The 20,261-nt window shown below is 47.1% G+C and overlaps 1 long non-coding RNA gene across 1 annotated transcript; it reads left to right on the top strand.

Annotated features, from left to right (window-relative positions):
* The first annotated feature begins 12,219 nt into the window (after positions 1–12,219).
* Positions 12,220–18,262, top strand: LOC123351343. Its single transcript, XR_006574013.1, has 3 exons — positions 12,220–12,287; positions 14,934–15,029; positions 17,349–18,262. It is a non-coding gene; the product is annotated as an uncharacterized LOC123351343 (long non-coding RNA).
* The last annotated feature ends 1,999 nt before the right edge of the window (positions 18,263–20,261 follow it).

The following is a 20,261-nucleotide window of genomic DNA, read 5'->3' as shown; positions in this document are numbered from 1 at the left end:
CCCAGGTCTCTCTGGGCCTCCACTCCCCAGCTGTAAAATGGGGATAATTCCTCCCTTTTCTGCAGCAGGGTGGTGAGGATAAATAAGTACATGGCTAAATTAACAGAGCTTTGCTGAACTGGGGGCCTAGTACCATAGATGTGCTTTGTGCTGCTACATTGGTATCATACCATACAAAGGTTTTGGTTCTGGAGTGGTGTTCGCAGTAACCAGGAATTTGAGTAAACACCATGACCCCTGCAATGACAGTTCCTGGCCACCGGGTCTGGGCCAAGCTCCTAGCAATGGACGTTGCAACCTGGCCCATGTGATCTCAGGTTTGGCACATCTGTCCCTCCGTTTCCATCTACAGGGGGGCAGTCGCACCAAACCTGAGCGGCACTGTGACCATATGGGCCAGATCGCAATCCCTCAACCTGGACCCAGCCCCAGAGGAGAGGAGGTGCCACTGCAGGGTGAGTCCAGGGCTCTCCAACCCCCCACATGCCCTCTGCTCCCTCCCTTTGTTATGGTAGTTTTCCTGTACCACTGCCTGAAATTTTTTAACAATTGCCATGATGAAATTGTAGCGCTGGCTATCACAGAAATCTAGCCACACTGGGGCACAAGTACCTAAATTACATAGGAGCCTAAGGCCTGGTCTACACTACGTGTTTAAACCGGTTTAAGGAGCATAAAACCGATTTAAAGCCACACCCGTCCACACTAAGAGGCCCTTTATATCGGTATAAAGGGCTCTTTAAACCGGTTTCTGTACTCCTCCCCAACGAGAGGAGTAGCGCTAGTATCGGAATTACCATATCGGATTAGGGTTAGTGTGGCCGCAGATCGACGGTATTGGCCTTCGGGTGGTATCCCACAGTGCACCACTGACCGCTCTGGACAGCAATCTGAACTCGGATGCAGTGGCCAGGTAGACAGGAAAAGCCCCGCGAACTTTTGAATATTTCCTGTTTGCCCAGCGTGGAGCTCCGATCAGCACGGGTGGCGATGCAGTTAAAAATCAAAATAAAAAAAGAGCTCCCGCATGGACCATGCGGACGTGATCGCTGTAAGGGCAGGCAAATCTGTTCTATCAGCGCTCCGTTACAGAAGCCAAAATTCAAAATCATTTTTAAAAATTCTCCACACAGACGCCATAGCAGGGACTCAGCGCACTGCTGCGTGACAAGCGTAACGGAAAGCCAAAGAATCAAATGGACGCTCATGGAGGGAGGGAGCGGGCACTGGGATCTCAACCCAGAAATTCCAAGGGGCGGGGGAGGCTGCGGGAACTATGGGATAGCTACGGAATAGCTACCCACAGTGCAACGCTCCAGAAATCGACGCTAGTCTCAGACCGTGGACGCACACCACTGAATTAATGTGCTTAGTGTGGCCGCGTGCACTCGATTTTATACAGTCTGTTTTACTAAACCGGTTTATGTAAATTCGGAATAATCCCGTAGTGTAGACGTACCCATAGTCTCATTTTCAAAAGTGATGTAAGTACTTGGTAATCTAAGTCCTGCTGACTTTCAGTGGTATCTAGGCTCATGAAAACCAGATTTCAAGGTATTTAGGTCCTTAAAGATGCAGATAGGGCGGCACCTAGGGATGTTTGCAAAAAGAATGGGAGTTTTTGCATCTAAGTCACTTGAGCATGTTTGAAAATTTGCCCTAAAACCACTGCTCCCAGTCACACTTAAATGATACAAATTCATATTAACACATGATCTTCTCCAATATAAGTCTATTAAAAGCCAAGACAACGACAAAGTTACTGTCATAGTTTTTATTGATTTCATTAGTACATTATGTGTTACAGAAACAAATTGAAACCAATCTTAAAAAACCCACAGGCTATAGCACAAACAGCCATGTTTGCTGCAAAGGGCCAATCGTTTAAAAATAGATCAGAACTGGCTGCTCGGAAAGCTGCACTTGCTGCTGTGGTCAGTTTCAGATCACTTATTTTGCCACTTTTCTTTTGTTTGTTCAGCTCGCAAAGTGTTTGGGCTGATTGCTTTCTCAGGTCACTCTCCTAGCTTTTGGTAACCAAGGAAGTGTAAATTGCTACCCTCAATTCATCTGCAGCCAGGGGATGGTGAGAGCAAAGGTGAAGCAGAACAGTCCATGAAATAACCACAAAAACTGGAATTTACTTTTCAGCAGCGTGAAATCAACAACATGTTCTTGCACAAGCCTGAGAAGTTGAGAAATTATATCAGTTACTAAATATCCACTACATAGCATGTTCTAGTAGATAGAGCACTGGAGGGAGACATGGGTTCTATTCCTGGCTTTTCTGCTGGTTTATCTTGGTAAGTCACTTCGCCGCTATGTGCCTCAGTTTCCCCATCTGTACAATTGCAATGACGTTACTTGCCTCCTTGGTAAAGCACATTGGGATCTACTCATGATGAGTCTAGAATTGTTATTATAAATGAGGAGCCAAACAAAATGCATAGGTGTCAAAGCCACCCCATTCAGGGGATTAATCATGGTGAATTGTGCTGCATGAAGTGTTTGCAGTGCACCCACCATGCAGCTTCCTGCCCCACAAATTCTGAGCTAACAAGGCCAGATCTTGAGTTCCTGGTGTACCCAGCACTACTCCACTTAAATCAAGGGGAGTTTGGGGTGTGCAAAAATGCAGGATCAGAAACTGCACAGTTTGAAGGTAGGTGACAAAGCTTGAGCCCATTCTGCTGTGGCCTCACTACTATTTTCATCACAGCAGCTCGAGCAGAGCTAGCACATGTCTGTCTACCCAGGCTGGGAACTACCCCTCCAGCAGCAGTATAGACGTACCCTTAGCTACCTCTCGAAGGGCCAGATTTGTACAAGTGCTGGGTGCATTACACACCCAGTGGACACTGATCTCTTGGGAATCCAGCCATAAGAGTGCCAGTGGAGGCTGCTTGGTGCTGAGCCCTTGGAAATTGGTGTTCTTTGTTTGGAGCCTATTTAGGAAACTGGGCTCTTTAAAATTCTGGCCCCAGTGGTGGGTGCTGATCTCTTGGAAGAATCATTAGCAGTAGGCAGAAGGTACAATGCTGTCTACACAATTGCACCATTAACCAGTCTTGTGGGCTGTTGTCTGACCCGTCAGACAGCGCTGGTACGTGCTGTCTCTGCACTAGATGTTGTTTTGCGTTGAACTATCTCTTGCACATTCTACAATGTGTGACGTCCGGGTGGTTATTTTTTTATTCTGAATCATTAAAATATATCCATACTTCATTCAAATGCCTCAACAGATCCCCAGCAGATCCCCACATGAGGCATTCGTCACCCGAACTAACCAGGATGTTGGACCTTTTGCTCTTAAGCAGCGTACGAGAAGTGAGCTTTTAGATTTCATCTTTCAGGATATTGTTTGTTACAATCATGTTATTTGCCAAGCTTCTTCTTTTATCTTTCATGGGTAAAATTTTGCATTAATCATTGTGTTAAGGTTTGGAATAGAGAATGAGAAAGGAGCCTTTTCAATAGGACATTAGCTTTCACGATGTCTGGTAGCTTAGGACAGTTCTGTTGCTGTTGAGATGCTCTTCCAGTTTTAGTATAATTTCCAGTGCTCTGGAGCCGGAAGGAGCTAATCCCATGAGCAGTCAGAAGGAGGCGCCCTACGGTGAGTGAATTCAGTGACAGGGGCTATGGTGCAGAAAGTGTCATGTTTGACGTGAGATGTAAAATCAATACCTCATGAACCTGCAGGCAAATCGCTAATGACCCTACAGAATGGAGGTGTCAGCTCAGACTACGGATTCAGAGGACTGTGGAAGTGGTTGTATTTCAAGCAAACGCACATCACATCATAGCACATTACAAACATGAGACTTTCCATATTTCTCTCACTTTCTCTTTCTTTCTTTCTTTCTTTCTTTCTTTCTTTCTTGTTTTTAAAAATATAAACCACTTTTGTGAGACAACATCAGTCACCGAGGAGCATTTCTGTTATTGTACGTCAGAGCCGCATATTCAGTCTGAAATAGAAAAAGCAAAGATCTGATATTATTATTAATACTTTGTATTAGAGCAGCACTTAGAAGACCCAACAGAGACCGAGGCCCCATTGTGCTGGGCTCTCCACACACATAGAAAGAGGCAGCCCCTGCCCCAAAGAGCTTGTGGTCAAAATACACAATGCCACAAAGTGGGGGAGGGGAAACGGAAGCACCGAGAACTAAAATGACTTGGTGAAGGTTGCTCAGCGGGTCAGTGGCTGAACCAGGAAAAAAAATCCTGACTCCCAGTCCAGTATCCTCCAGTATCCCACACTGCCTCCCGTACGGTAATACGCTTAATGAGAATCGACAATCTCATGCATTTGATTAACATTGTCCTTCCAGAACGCCATAGCCAGACAAGGTGGGTGAGGTAATATCTTTTATTGGACCAACTTCTGTTGGTGAAAGAGAGACGCTTTCTGTGAAAGCTCAAAAATTGTCCATCTCTCTCCCCAACCCAAGTTGCTCCAGTAACAGCTATTACCTCACCCACCTTCTCTCTCTGATATCCTGGGACCAGGCAGGCTCCAACAACACTGTGTAACTAGACGGGGTGTTTTACAGGCTAGGATCATGTCAGCAACTCTGGGCCACATTCTCATCTCTGTCACCTCAGTGCATACAGTGGGGCTGGGGTTGTGGTGGTGTCCTATGGATTTGATCCCTTGTCATTAAGTCACTTAGAGCATTTCCATTCCAAACCCTTCTGACTTCCTCTAAGGCCTTGTCTACACTACAAGACTATTTCGAATCAACTTAGTTCGAATTTGTGGATTCGACCTTATGAAGTCGAATTTGTGTATCCATACTAAATACACTAATTCGAATTTCTGAGTCCACATTCACGGGGCCAGCATCGACTTTGGAAGCGGTGCACTGTGGGAAGCTATCCCACAGTTCCCGCAGTCCCCGCTGCCCATTGGAATGCTGGGTAGAGCCCCCAATGCCTGCTGGGGGGAGAAATGTGTCGAGGGTGGTTTTGGGTAAGTGTCGTCATTGAACCGTCAATCACAACCTCCCTCCCTCCCTCCTTGAAAGCGCCTGCGGGCAATCTGTTCGTGCACTTTTCTGGTCAGTGACAGCGTGGACGCCACAGCACTGCAAGCACGGAGCCCGCTGCGATCATCGCCGTTTTCTCCTCCTCGCACTTTATCGTCCACCTCTTCCACAGTCAGCTGATGAGAAATTGGGCTACTTTTTAATGGTGCTGCAAGCACTGGGGGACCATAGGGGACGTTTTACAAACATCAACGTCGGGTGGCCGGGCAAGGTTCATGATGCGTGTGTTTTCAGGAACTGTGGGCTGCTCAGATGCCTGCAGGAAGGTAGTTTCTTCCCGGACCACGAAATAACTGTTGTGGATGTGCAGATGCCTATAGTCATCCTCGGGGACCCAGCCTGCCTGCTAATGCACTTGCTCATGAAGCCCTATACAGGCGCCTGGGACAGCGACAAGGAACTCTTCAAATACCAGCGAGCAGCGAGCAGCGTGACCTGTGACTGTTCAGTTTCTTTACAGAGAAGCTGAACCTGCCCCTGTTTCTTTACCCAGTTACTGTTGACTCTCCTCTTCGGTTACATACCCCGTTCACCCCGTTACCCCCACTTCCAGCACACGTGTAAAAATAAAATACATGTCCCATTATTACTTAACAAAGGTTTCTTTATTCATGACTTTTCGTGAAAGGGTTGAAACTGGGACGCAGGCTGTGCTGGGTAGGGTGTGCAGTGATGTAAAGACCGCCTCTAAACTCAAGGAATGACAGGCTCCTGCTCCTAGAGCGGTCCGCAGTGCCAGAATGCTTCTTTCAACGGAGCCTGCCATCCCTCTTTATGGAATTCTGTGTGCGGGCGGATATGTGACCTTGTGGTGGAGGAGGACGGATACAGATTCCTCAGCTGCGTGACTCAGCGGTCCAGGACAAGGACCGCTGTATAAGATCTGTAACCGCCCTCCCCCGCTGCAAAGTCACATCTCCCCCGCCCACACAGATCCTGGAAACCACCTCCAAAAACCGACCAGGGTGCCTACTGACTGCACCGTGTGTGTGACCCGCTGCTGATCCTGCCCCCGTGTCTGTACCCTGGGAAAGGTGACTGTCCTATGCAATTAACCACCCCCTTCCCCACGCCCCCCATTCAAACACAGTCTTCTTTGAAAAAACATAACGGAAACAGTAATTAACAGCAAAGCATTTTTATTAATTAAGTAGACAGTTAGGGGATGGGACTGGGACTGGGACTACTGTGAGTCTGGAAGTGAAGGACTTCGGCAAATGTAGGGTATGAGAGCTTTTGGGTACTTGAGCACTGTGCTGTGGTGCAGTGACAGTATTCACGTCCCCGGCCGCCCCTCCTCCTGATTATTTTCGGTGAGGGGGGTATGGGACTTTGTGGCGGGGGAGTGCGGTTGCAGATACACTGCAGGGTGTCTCTGTCCTCCTGCGGTCCTGCAGAACATCCACAAGGCGCCTGAGCGTGTCCGTTTGCTCCCTCACTAGTCCAAGCATTGTTTCAGTCGCCTGCTTGTCTTCCTCACGCCACCTCTCCTCCCGTTCGCTGTGTGAGCGCTGGCACAGAGAGACGGTCTCCCTCCACTGGCTCTGCTGGTCCGCCTCTGCTAGGTAGCAGCCCATACGTTCCTCGAACATCTTGTCCCTTGTCTTTTTCTTTCGCCGCCTAATCTTTGCCAGCCTCTGCGAGGGGGATGCTGTGGCAGGTCTGGAGACAGTGGAAGCTGTGAGATGGGAAACAGGGAGTGAATTCCTTGCAAAGATACATTTTTGCGAACAATTAACTGAGTCTAGGCTGTCTGTGTGAATTCTGGGTTGAGACCCCTGTGCCTGCTGGGGCAGAAATCATTTTCGCGGTGGATTCTGGGTAAATGTCGCCAGTCATTCCTTCCTCCGGGAAAGCAACGGCAGACAATCATTTCAAGCCCGTTTTCCCAGATTTGCCCTGGCATACGCCATAGCGTGGCAACCATGGACACTGTTTTGCCTTTTGTGTATGTCACCGTATGTGTACTAGATGCCGCTGACAGAGGCGGGCCAGCAGCGCTACACAGCAGCATGCTTTTGCTTTTGCATGACAGCAGAGATGGTTACCAGCCATATTGTACCATCTACCATACCATAAATTGGTAATAAGATGGTAATAAGATGGGCATGGTTACCTGTCCTTTTGCACTGCACCATTTGCTGCTGTCATAAGTGCCCCTGGCCGAGCAGCCAGGGGCGCAAAAGCAAAAATTGGGAATGATTCCCTGAGTCAATCCCTCCTTTTTGGTATCTAAAAATAGAATCAGTCCTGCCTAGATTATGGGCAAGTGTACTAGAGAACCACTGTATCATAGAACCAGAGAGCACGGCTGCTCTGTGTCTGATCCTGCATAAATTATGAGCTGTATGCTATTCACAGGGGGTGCTCCTGCAACAACACCACCTGTTCATTCCGTTCTTACCCCAGCCTTCCTGGGCTACCATACCATTGTCCCCCCACTTGTGTGATGAAGTAATAAAGAATGCAGGAATAAGACACAGTGACTTGTTTGTGAGAAATGAGTGGAAGGAAGCCTCCAGCTGCAATGATAGTCCAGGCAGGACATTAAGGAGTGTGGATGAAGGAGCCTATCATCCCTCTGCTAGTCCAGGGGCAATTGAATCTTTTATTTACAATGAAGGGTGGGGGCTGATGGAACTCAGCCCCCTGTTGCAATGATGAGGACGGTTACCAGCCATATTGTACCATCAGCCATCAAAAATTAGGGACAGGCGCCCTTGACTGACCTTACTGATACTAGTCGGCATGGTTACCAGCCCTTTTGCACTGCCCAATGTGCCAATAGGCTGATGATGAGGATGGATTTCCATCTTTTTGTACCATCAGCCATCCATAGCGTGGGGGGAGCAAGGATGTTGGTGTTGAGTGCTGCGCCATCGCGTCTATCTGCAGCATTCAGTAAAGATAGGGTGACATGTAAAAGAGTCAACAGAGGATTGTTTTCACTTCTGGTGGTGGGTGGGGTGTGTGCGCAAATTGCCGAACTATGCCCTGACCCACCGCAGACACTGTGTTTGACCCTAGAAGCATTTGGAGCTCATCCAAGAATGCAAATACTTTTCGGAGACAGCAGGAACTGTGGGATACCTTGCGTCCTCATTCCCCCCTCCCTCCATGAGCGTCCATTATATTCTTTGGCTTTCCGTTACGCTCGTCACGCAGCTGCGTGCTGAGTCTGTGCTATGCCATCTGTCCGTAGATTTCTTAAAAATACTTTGGACCAGGCGTAAAATTACAGTAATTACCCTAATTAGATGCAGGAGTCTCCGAGCGAGATCACCCTGAGGAGGGTCACTGAAGGAGATAGAGAGCGCATGCTGCGTGAAAGCTAGCACGAACCAGGGCCCGATGCAGCCATGCTCGGGGAGGCAGTGCTCCCTGAGTTCCTCATGAAAGCCTTGCGCGGAAAACTGTGCTACCACGGAGCACCCAATAAGGCAGCTCTCCCCAGGAACCTCCTGCTGATGCTTTTCGATTAACGCAAGGAGAGCTTCGTGGAGATCTCCAAGGATGATTTCTGTTCTATCCCCATATCTAGAGAGACCTCCTTTTCACACAGTTAAGATTCCTGTTATATTAAGAATAAAAGTTAACATGGTTAAAGCACTTACCGACTGCTCCTTCCCCTGATTCAGGGTCCGGGTTAATGGCCGGGGAGGGTTGTTGGGGGATCTCCGTGACGGTGATGAATAGATCCTGGCTGTCGGGGAAACCAGCGTTGTAAGCGCTCTCGCCTGCCTCGTCCTCCACAAACCCTTCCTCATCTTCCCCGTCCGCGAACATCACCGAGGAACTGGCCGTCGACACTGTCCCATCGTCAGAGTCCACGGTCACTGGTGGGGCAGTGGTGGCAGGCTCCGTAGCGTCCGTTTGCCGCTTTGATTTTTTGGTAGCCTTGTCTGGGGTCCTTGGTTTTCACGCGGCGATGCGTTGCATCCCGCCTGTATCCTCTGTCTCTCATGGCTTTGGAGACCTTCTCGTAGGTCTTCGCATTCCCTGTTTTGGAGCGCAGCTCTGAAAGCACAGACTCCTCGCCCCACACACCGATCAGATCGAAGAGTTCCCAGTCAGTCTATGCTGGGTCCCTCTTTCTATTCACAGATTACATGAACTCCTCTGCTGGAGAGCTCTGCATCGTTGCAAGTGCTGCGGAGCTCGCCCCGATGTCCAGCCAGGACGTCAGAATCAAAGTGCCCAGACAGGAAAATGAATTCAAATTTTCCCGGGTCATTTCCTGTGTGGCTGGTCAGAGAATCCAAGCTCGGACTGCTGTCCAGAGCGTCAACAGAGTGGTGCACTGTGGGATAGCTCCCGGAGCTACTAAGTTCGATTTGCATCCACACCTAGCCTAATTCGAGCTAGCCATGTCGAATTTAGCGTTACTCCACCTGCCGGGGTGGAGTACCAAATTCGAACTAAAGAGCCCTCTAGTTCGAATTAAATGGCTTCCTGGTGTGGACGGTTGAGCGGTTAGTTCGAATTAACGCTACTAAATTCGAATTAAAGTCCTAGTGTAGACCAGGCCTAAGAAATTCCTCCCCAGCCTGGATTGTTTCATGCCCAGCTTCTGCCAATGAAGAATTTTATTTGGAAAGATCCAAGGGAATCAGCTGATCGGCCTTTGTGTTGTAAGAACGTGAAGAACATGTTTCAGTGGTGCAGATTCCTCCTTTGTCGTTGGTTATTTTTTTGTCCTGGGTACTGAGGTTAGTGTGTAGTGGCTGGGTGGTGCTGGTGGCTTGTGATACACATGAGGACAGACTAGATGATCTGCTGGTCCCTCACAGATATATACACCTCACTATTTCACTATCACTGATCTGCAGCCATCTCTGGGGTGGAATCCAGCAATTCTTCTGTACCAGTAACCCTACATAACACTTACACTGGAAGGGCAGAGAAGAATAAATTCAAATGAGAATTCAGGAGGCAATATGTAGATACTAGGGTAGGAAATCAATTAGGACATTGGTTCTAGCCCCCGTTGTTAGTATACTGTATCTTTCTGATGTGCCAAAGGCTGAGAAAGCAGTTTACCTGTGGGATCTGCCTCATAGGTATTTCCTTCTGTCTTTGCACAGCTCTCCCTGGTGGATGAAACAGACAAAGGGACAGTTATAGGGATGAGTGATGAGAGGCTGCTTTACTGCAGACGGAGTTATGACTGAGTTACCTCTGACAGGGCACTTTCTCCAGAGCAAGATCAACAGCTGGATCAGGAGAAGGCTGAAAATACAGGGCAGCCCAGCGTAGAACACAATCCCACAGTCTCCAGCGTCTCTTCTCTCTGCAGAGTATAGAGAACTCCCATCAAAACAGAAGGGCCCCTGATCTGTACCTCCTATATACGATCATGGGCAAAGGAATGTCCTTTCCCCAAAGCTCCACACTCATTATGCTGTGCTCTGTAGCATGCCTCCCTCCTGTATGTGAAGGCCGTGGGATGTGCAAAGGATGGGGGAAAGGGACCTTGCAAAAATCAAAGGCCAAAAGTCTGCCATGTGAAATCCCGCACACCTCCACCCGCAAAGTCCTCTAATGTGTGTATCTTTGAGTGCTGTGGTCAGATTCCAGGTGGTTCCTTGTTACCCCAGCACAAGTTTGTGGCAAATGCCGAGGCAATTAGGAAATTAAATGACCATTTGGCAGGCTGGACACACCCGTCTGTGCCAGTTGGAATTCGTTTGCTTGGTGAAGGGCTCGACTGCACTTAAAAGTGTTGCCACTGTAACACTGCTGCATAACTCCTCCTAGCTCAGGAGCTGAAATAAGCTGTGCTGGTGAAAGGCACCTTTATGCCGATATAACTGCATCCACACTAAGGCTTTTACTGGCATTACTAGGTTGGCAAAAATTCAGAGATGGAGACAATCCTGCTTCCCTGGGTGCCCTCTAGCTCCCCCCTGGTCACTGCAGGATTGTTCCCTCTGTTGTATTCACTAGTGCTTTGTCCAGTCCTGTTTACAGGGGCTTCCAGCTCTGTCCCTGGGCATCTGTTCCATTACTTGTTAGATCTCGCTGTCAGGAAGCCATTCCTGACATTCAGCCCGCTGTTCCCTTTGTTGATTCCCTTCCCTAGTTATTCCCCTTTGGCTCAGCTCAAGTGACCCTTGTGTGTCCTTGCTGTGCTCACATGGAGGGGAAGGCTTGGGCTGCTTGACCAAAAACGCATTTCTCACCCCTGAGGGTTGAAAAATGAAGGTTTTCAGAAGGGCTAGGGGTGGGAAAGGTGGGTGACGAGGGAAGTGACTGTAACTATCCCACACCTCAAGCACCCTCTCAATGGTTTCCTAAACCTCTCTTCACTCCCATTAGTTATCATTCCCCTGAGTCATCGCGTCTGATTCTGTCTATATCTGTCTAGCCTGGAGTAGATGTCACTGACTCTTGGTGCCCAGATACCATGGTGAGGGGCGTAGCATTTATACCCAGTTAGGCAGCTTAGATTGAATGATACGATACTGGACCTGTTTCCTTGGAGACTGTAGCACTGATGCTTCTCCCCGTGCTGCTCTCCTTGGCTGTGCAATTGCAGGTCATCTCCTGGTTCCACGTCTCAGAAGGGATTGTCGTTAGGCTCCAAACACTAAAGACCCCGTTCCCGTCTATGGCTCCAGCATCTATCAGACCCTCAGACGCCTCCTCCCCAGTGCCCCAGAGAACAGCACTCCAGGGAGGAGTGAAATCAGAGAGCAGGCAGAGCAGAGGAATGACGGGGGAAAACTCAGCATCCTCCAGGGTGGAGGGAACCAGCATGGAAAGACTCGGCTCAGAGGCATCTAAAAGAGAGTCACAGAAACTAGAGATTGGAAAGACCTGTTACCGATAGCTCAGCTAGTCCCTACCCACCTCCTGCCCCTGCCACAACCAATGCAGCCTGTTTCAATGTCTAATGCTTTGTCTGTGCCAGTTTTCAGTGTCTTACACTGTAGGGCCAGATCCATTGCTTCTCAGAGGTTTGTCCTGATATGTATCAGAGGGGTAGCCGTGTTAGTCTGGTTCTGTAGAAGCAGCAAAGAATCCTGTGGGTGAATACCCACTTCTTCGGATGCAAGTCATCTTGCATCCGAAGAAGTGGGTATTCACCCACGAAAGCTCATGCTGCAAAACGTCTGTTAGTCTATAAGGTGCCACAGGATTCTTTGCTGCTTGTCCTGATATGATCATCATGGATTATGTGCTGAGTGCTGACAGCACATTCGGTTCAGTACAAAGGCAGAGGAAGAGCAGGTAAGTCTGGTGGTGAGGACACCAGACCAGGAGTCAGGAGACCTGACATCTATTCCCAGCTCTGTCTCTGACTTACTATGTGACCTTGGAAACAAGTTCACCTTGCATCTGTGCCTCAGTTTCCCCAACTGAAAAGTTAAGCAAATGCTACTTAGTCACCTTTGTAAGGTGCTTTAAGAGCTCTGGGTGAAAAGCCTGATAAAGGAAGCATTCTTCCTTTGAAATTAGTCAGTCTAAATTTTTCTATTTTACATTCATCCCATTCGTCTGAGATACGTCCTCTAGTAGCACCCGAGGTCATTTATTGCCTTCTTTATTACGTGCACTCGTTGGAATATTTGCACAGAGCGTGGATCAAAAATATATAGATATCACTAGTTGTGTATTGAATTATTATGTTCAGTTCATACTGTGCTGCTTGAGACAATGAATATGAAAACATTGGGGGAATCATTTCATGAAGCTTGGAGAAGCCCGGAAAAGAATCTGATTAATATTAAAGTCTTAATCGGATAGCAGCGCAGGTGAAACATACCCCTCTTCCTAGGCTCAGGCAGTTTCAGCAGGAATCATCAGAACATGTGACTATCTAATCTGATTCCTAATGTAACATACCAACTAGAAGGCAGGGAAATAACACTAGCACTGACATGGTGCTTTTCATCCATAGATCTCAAAGTGCTTTCACACAGGAGAGCCATTATTCCCATTACAGAGATGAGGCAGAGAAATTAAAGGTCAGATTTTCCCCAATGTCCCAGATTTTCAAAAGCTAGGGTTTGATGGGAGCTTTTTAAAAATCTGGTCATTTATTTGGGCACTGAATTGGGAATTGTTAGATGTTGATTTCTTTTGAAAATCTCACCCATCTGTGGGCAGTGATTCAGGGTATTAGGTCTCCTAATTCCCCACCCCATGTCCTGGGTCACTGCCAGGAACATGCTGCCTTTTCCCACAAATACCTCAGGCTTAACACTGAAATGGGAATCAGTCACAATCTTGCAAAAAAAGATGATTTTTTTCACAGCACTTCCTAGCCTTGTGAAATCATGATTTTGATCCATTGGAAACTCACCTGTGACAATTAGTCTGGTCCCATTCCCGAAGTTGGGCTGAAGATACACAGAGGTAGAGCGGCCACAGTAATAAACTCCAGAGTCATTTGTTTGTGCATTATTGATAATTATAGAAAATGTGTTTGCCGTAATGTTCACTTTACTCAAATATTTTCCATTTGAAGTTGCAAAATCAGAACTCTCGTAAATCCATTGTAAACTTCCACTCTGTTGTTCTTTGTACCACATTACACTCCAGTCTATTTTAAAAGGTTTACAGTCCAGCTGTGCAGTCCCCCCAGAGGCCAGCCACAGCTGTGCTGGGCTTTGAAGGATTTGTATCCCTTTTTCCGAGGCAGTCACTATACAGGGGAAGAGAGGAGTGTGTTAATACAGTGAGCAATGCAAAAAGATTGAGCTTTTGCAATATACTATATAGAACAGAGTATCCAAGAATAAACACATTTAAAAAAAAAATCATTTTATTTTTTCTCTATTTCTAGCCACTTATTTTGTTAGGATTCATGTTGCCTGTGCAGGAATTAATGTAATGTAACAACAACAAAAAACCTCACAGTTCAGAACCCAGGGGCTCAGACTTCCAATTTCTTTGCTCCTCTCACTAGGTTACACATTCCCACTCAAGCTTACCCAAATCAATGATAAAAAGCCTTCATTTGACTAAGTTGTACACGGGAGAGTCATATATTAGTACAGCCCTTTGTGTTTCAAATTCTCCCTTTGATCATTCTGCACAAAAAATACATCAGCCCATATGTAATATATCGGCATAAAAGAAAAACAGATTTGCACCCCATTCCAGGATATTAACCAGAAACTATTGTCAAGGTGTTAATATCTGGCATTCAGGTTGTTTTAATATAAAATATTTCATTATTTCTCTTACGATTTCAATTGATGGATTAAAAGATGTGAATTTCTCTCTCAGCTGGTAGATATTTGCACCCTTTGGAACTGCAGAAGGTCCTTGTGCAGAAAGTTAATAGTTTTCAGCATGGTGGAAAATAAGAATGAAATGAATCAGGCTAAAATACTTACTGTGCAGACAGACTAGAATCATCCCAACTATTTGGTGGGACATCTTGTGCCTTTCTTCGGTAAAGAATAGGTGATGTCTGTCTGTCTCACAGCGCCTGCTAGCTACTGGATTTCTTGATGAAAGACTTTGTCACATGGAGAGGAAAATGTTCTGTTTCCTCTTAAAGATCTGTGGGGCAATATACATGACAAAGGAAGAGGGCCAGCAGATATTAATAACCCCATTCAAAATCTTATTCTTAGTGCCAGCGGAGCAAACCGGGGTGGGGTGGGAGGCGGTATATTCCTTTGTCTCTAAAAGCTTTTAGAGAAGAAATTCAAGCTTAGATTGGATAACAGCATGGTGTATCTCTCAGGTGGAATATTTGTGTTAGTCTTGTTATGGGCATCCAATTTTTTCTTCTGACTGCAATTCAGGTGGAATATTTTCTGTGCTTCAGGTCAGATGGTATTAGTATCAATAAAATGACAATAACCTCTCTCACTGAAGTGCATGAAAGTTAAAATTGTGATTCATCACTTTAAATTTCAGGGGGTTTTCCTGGTCCTGCTTGCTGTCTGCAGAGAAGTATGCAATCTGGGCCTAGCAGTAGTCAGTCTGGAAAGAGCCAGCCTACAACAAAGTGGGGTGAGTTGTGCATCTCTCTTTTAAGGAGCAGCCTGCTTTGTCTCTTTCTGGTTTTGGTTATTTTTTGTGATTGTTCTGGATTCTAAGAATAAAAGTCGTGTTAGGTTGCAACCTTCTAGCAAGAGTATTTGGTGTTTTTATCTAGCTTTACTATTTGTATGCTGTGAACATAACAGTCACCGAGAGGTATATCATATGATTTAGCAAAGGATAGAGGAAACCAACATTGGCACTGTGGAAATGGGGAAATTAGCAAACAGAAAATTTGGCTTGTGTGTTTAGTTATTACAGTAGATTAAGGAAAGGACTGGGCTGGGGCCCTCTGGGGAAGGAATTGATGGGATTAGAATATGAAAGTATGATGGAGTCACCCCACTTGGGAACATTTGGAGCACAATTTACTTTTAGGACACTTATTTCAGATATGTACATAATGCACGTTCCTTAGTGTAATGTGCAAAATGCTTTGTAGAGAGAACAAAGTGAAATGCCCCCTAAGAGACTCCAAATCCATCCCCTCTAAACACTTGTTACCCGTGCAGTCTGGAATACAGTCATCTCTGTGGCTTGTCTTTACTTGGACATGAAGGCTGAGAGTTGCAAAGCTCCATCAGGGATTTGGTTGTCCACATAAACTGGGCATCCAAATCGCTCTTTCCAACCTCAGCCTCAATAAAATCCTATTGCAAATCAGGGGCAGATCCTCTGCTGAGCCCACTCTCCTGTTATCCCAAGCTGATCTTCAGGCCATTTATAAGCTGGCCCAGCCTGCAGGCTGCTCTAAACTGCACCAGCAGGTCATGACTATCAAAGAACCATTTGCCAGCTGGGGATACCCTGAGTGCAGCATGCTCCGGCCACACCCCACATGCTGTTGGGCTGCAAGGGCTGGCTCTGCTGCCTTTACATCCCCGGCACATGCAGCCAGTTCCTGCTCCATTGGTGTCCCAGGAGCAGCACCAAGGGACCAGGGTGGGGGCCAGGGTCTGACCCGTGTCTCACTGATATCTAGCTCCAGGGGAAGTTGAATGTGATGCAAACACCTCTCCTGGCCTAACTGGTTCAGCACGTGCTTGAAGAGGGGAAGGATGGTGCGGTTGTCAAGGTGCTAGCTAGGCACTGAGTGTCCAATCCCTGCTCTGCCACAGACTCCGTGTGTGACCTAGGACTGGTCACTTACATCCCTATGACTTTCAAGCCTTAGTCCCTGTTGAAAGTGAGACTCTCTGGCCTCCACTCCCCAGCTGTAAAATGGGGCTAATTCCTCCCGACTTTGCAGCGGGTTGGTGAGGTTAAATAAGGACAGAGCTAAATTAACAGAGCTTTGCTGAACTGGGGGCTTACTGCCATAGATGTGCTTTGTACAGGGATTTTGGCGGGGTGTTCATAGTAACTCTGAATGTGACTGGCAGCTCCTGGCGAGGCTGGGCCCGGCTCCTAGTCATGGGACTTGCAACTTAGCCCACGTGATCTAGGTCTGACTCAGGTTTGGCACATCTGCCCCTCGGTTTCCATCTACAGAGGGGTGGACGCACCAAATCTGAGTGGCACTGTGACCATGTGGGCCAGGTCGCAATACCCGGAGCTGGAGACACCTGCACACAACAGGAGGTGCCACTGCAGGGTGAGTGCAGGGTGGTCTCACTCTCCAGCCTCCCATGTTTCCCCAGCACCCTTCCTTTCAGTTGGTGGTTTTCCTGAACCTCTACCTGAAATGTATTAATTGCCATGATAAAACTGTGGTCCTGGCAATAGCAGAAATCTAGCCACACTGGGGCACAAGTACCTAAATAACTTAGGATCCTAAGTCTCATTTTCAAAAGTGGTGTAAGTACTTGGTAATCTAAGTCCTGCTGACTTTCAATGGTATCCAGGCTCATGAGAACCAGATTTCAAGATATTTAGGTGCTTACAGATGCAGATATGGTGGTTCGTAGGGAGGTTTGCAAAATCACTTCGGCATGTAAAGTTTGTCCTAAAGACTTTTGTCCTCAGTCACACTTAACTGATACAAATTCATTTTACACATGAACTTTTCCTGTACAAGTCTATTAAAAGCCATGATGAAGTTACTCTAAGAGTTTTGATTTTATTTCTACATTATGTTTTATAAAAACAAATTGAAACCAATCTTAAGAAAACACAGGCTACAGGACAAACACCCCTGTTTGCTGCAAAGGGCCAATCGTTTAAAAATAGATCAGAACTGGCTGCTCGGAAAGCTGCACTTGCTGCTGTGGTCAGTTTCAACCCACTTATTTTGCCACTTTTCTTTTGTTTTTTCCGCTACCAAAGAGCTTGCGTTGTTTGCTTTTTCAGGTCTCACTCCCTGCGTTCGGTTACCAAGGAAGTGTAAACAGCTCCCCCCAATTCATCTGCAGCCAGGGGATGATTAGAGCAAAGGTGAAGCAGAACAGTCCATGAAATAACTGCAGAAACTGGAATTTGCCATTTAGCAGTGTGAAAGAAAGTAAATGTTACAGCACAAACCAGAGACACTGAGAAAATATATCAGTCACTAATTATCCGCTGTGCAGTGTGGCCTAGTGGATAGAGCACTGGACAGAGACGTGGGTTCTATTCCCAGCTCTTCTGCTGGGTTTTTTGGGTAAGTCACTTCCCCACTCCGTGCCTCAGTTTCCCCATATATAAAATGGGGATAACATTGCTGATCTCCTTTGTAAAGTGCTTTGAGATCTACTCACGATGTGCCTGGAATTATTAGCATAACAGGGAGCCAAAGAATATGCACAAGTATCGAAGCCACCCCAATCAGGGGATTAATCATGGTGTATTGTGCTGCATGAAGTGTTTGCAGTGTACCCACAATGAACGTTACAGCCCCACAAACTCTGGGCTAACAAGGCCAGACCTTGTGTTCCTGGTGCACCCAGCACTATTCCACTCAAATCAATGGGAGTTTGGGGTGTGCAAAATGCGGGATCAGAAACTGCAGCGTTTGGAGACAGGTGACAAAGCTTGAGCTGTTCTGCTTTCTGGAAATCCAGCCACGGGGATTCCCTGCTCTCATTTCTCAAGCAAGCCGCACTGTGAGCATTCAGGATTCACTTAAATCCTTCATGACCCAGATCCTCAGCTAGTGTAAGTCAGCATCAGTTCATTGGCGTCAGTGGAGTGATGCTGATTTACAGCAGCTGAGGATCTGGTCCCAAATTACTGTTTCATATCATGTTGTCAAGCAATAAGGCGCAGTGGTGGATAAAATACTGAGGCCGCAGGGAGAAGCCCGTTTCTCAGCTGTTCATCACCCACGGCTGGGGCCACACTTCCAGCAGAGCCCAGCTCCCATTCAGGGTACGTCTACACTGCAGCTGAGAGGGTAGCCACTCAGGCCAGCGCACTGAAAGTTAGCAGTGTGGCCACAACTGCACAGATGGCAGCTCAGGCTGCCCTCCAAAGTGCTATCATGCCCGACCTTCTGGATATGTACTTGCACAGCTGGCCTGAGCCACCACCCGTTCTGCTGTGGCCACACTGCTATTTTCACCACACAAGCTTGAGCAGAGCTAGCGCATGTCTGTCTACCCAGGCTGGGAACAACCCTGCCAGCTGCAGTGTAGACGTACCCTTAGCTAACTCAATAAGGGCCATTTGGGGGGGAAATCCTTTGCAATAGGCAGCAGGTACAATGCCGCCTACACAATCACACCTTTAACCAAAGTTGTTTGCAGTAGTCTGACCTGTCAGAAAGCCCTGGCACCTGCTGTCTCTGCACCAGATGTTCTGTGTTGAACTATCTCTTGCTTATTCTACATTGTGCTACTTCCTGATGGTTATTTTGTTATTCTGAATCATTACAGAATATCCCAGTCGCAGCCCTTTTAATAGTTGGGCTGATTTCTCATAAAAACTGAAAACAGCTCTACCAGTTCCTTCTCTTTGTTTTTATTGAACATTTATTCCTCCCTACACACCTGTAACGAAGCAGCTCTTCAATAGAGACGAGTGCTGTATTCAGCCAGGCTCAGTGCTTGGAACTGCTATTGCATCTGATGGCTGAACCCACTATTTCTATCACTCATCATTTGCTTTATCACACAGGGCAAACTTCTAACTCAAATAAGCCAGTGAAACTCCCAAGCGAATCTTTGGACAAATTCCCTTGGGATGTAACCAGTGATGTAAATTACACAGCCGAGGCGTGGGTAGCCCATCAGTTGTAAATGCACAACTCCCATTGAAGTGACAGGATAATCTGGCTCTGGGTATAAATTGGTGAGAAAACATCTGTAAGTGATGAAGAACAACTTTAATTTGCACAGAGCCATTTTCATGGGTCTTCAAAATCAGTGAATTTTGGGTGCAGGCAGTTCTAATGCCCCTGTAATTCTGCTAAAGCCCAATTTGGACTTTGCTATCAGTTTGGGAAATTCAGTAAAAGAGCGAAAGCTGCAGACTCAGAGGAGTTCATGGGTGCATTAAAAACGGTCTGAATCCTAAACTCCTTTTTCAGCAGCCTTCTGAACTTTTAAAGCAAGATTTCCATGATGGTTTCTGTGCTAGTGACGTTCAGTTTGCATAGAGGAATTTTAAATAAAGCTTAACAATCTGTTTGAAAATGTAGCTGATGGTTGTGTCCAACTCAACGTTGTGTCCAACTCAACCTTGGGTGAAGGTGTCTAATGTTGCTAAATGTTGTCAAACAGGGTCAAATCATTTATGCCCCACCTGCCTTGGACTGGGATCCCTCTATATTGCTCCCTCTACAGAGGGTCATTACTTGGATAGGAAACCTCCTCGAGTATGGGATGCAGTGTCACCTGCTCAGTTTGTGAAACTACGTCCTATGGCTCTGAATCAGCAGCAAATGCCCATCCTGGTGACGGGGGGCATGATGGGGTGTTCACCCTCTAGACTAGTGGGGGGGGAATGAGGCTGACAAGGGGCTAGTGAAGTGGGTAGGCCACAGCTTAGGGAAATTAGGTGAATGATGATGGAGCCCAGCTGTGCAGGAACAGGTGGGGCTGCAGTGAGGAAGGCTGCAGCCAGGCCTTGTCTACACTGGCAAGTTACTGCGCAGTAAAGCAGCTTTCTGCGGTGTAACTCCTGAGGTGTACACACTGCCGAGCCATTTCGTGCGCAGAAACTCCTCAGTTGCAGCGAGAGTCGTAAGCCTTAAAACGCAGAAGCTCCAGGGCTGTATTGGCCGTGTAAACGCATTACGGCGCAGAAAGCTATCGATTGGCCTCTGGCAGTGTCCCATAATCCCTC

The sequence above is a fragment of the Mauremys mutica genome, chromosome 17, assembly GCF_020497125.1.
Source record: "Mauremys mutica isolate MM-2020 ecotype Southern chromosome 17, ASM2049712v1, whole genome shotgun sequence".
Taxonomy (NCBI): domain Eukaryota; kingdom Metazoa; phylum Chordata; order Testudines; family Geoemydidae; genus Mauremys; species Mauremys mutica.
The sequence above is the reverse complement of the archived record's forward strand: the minus strand, read 5'-3'. Positions and strand labels throughout refer to the sequence as shown.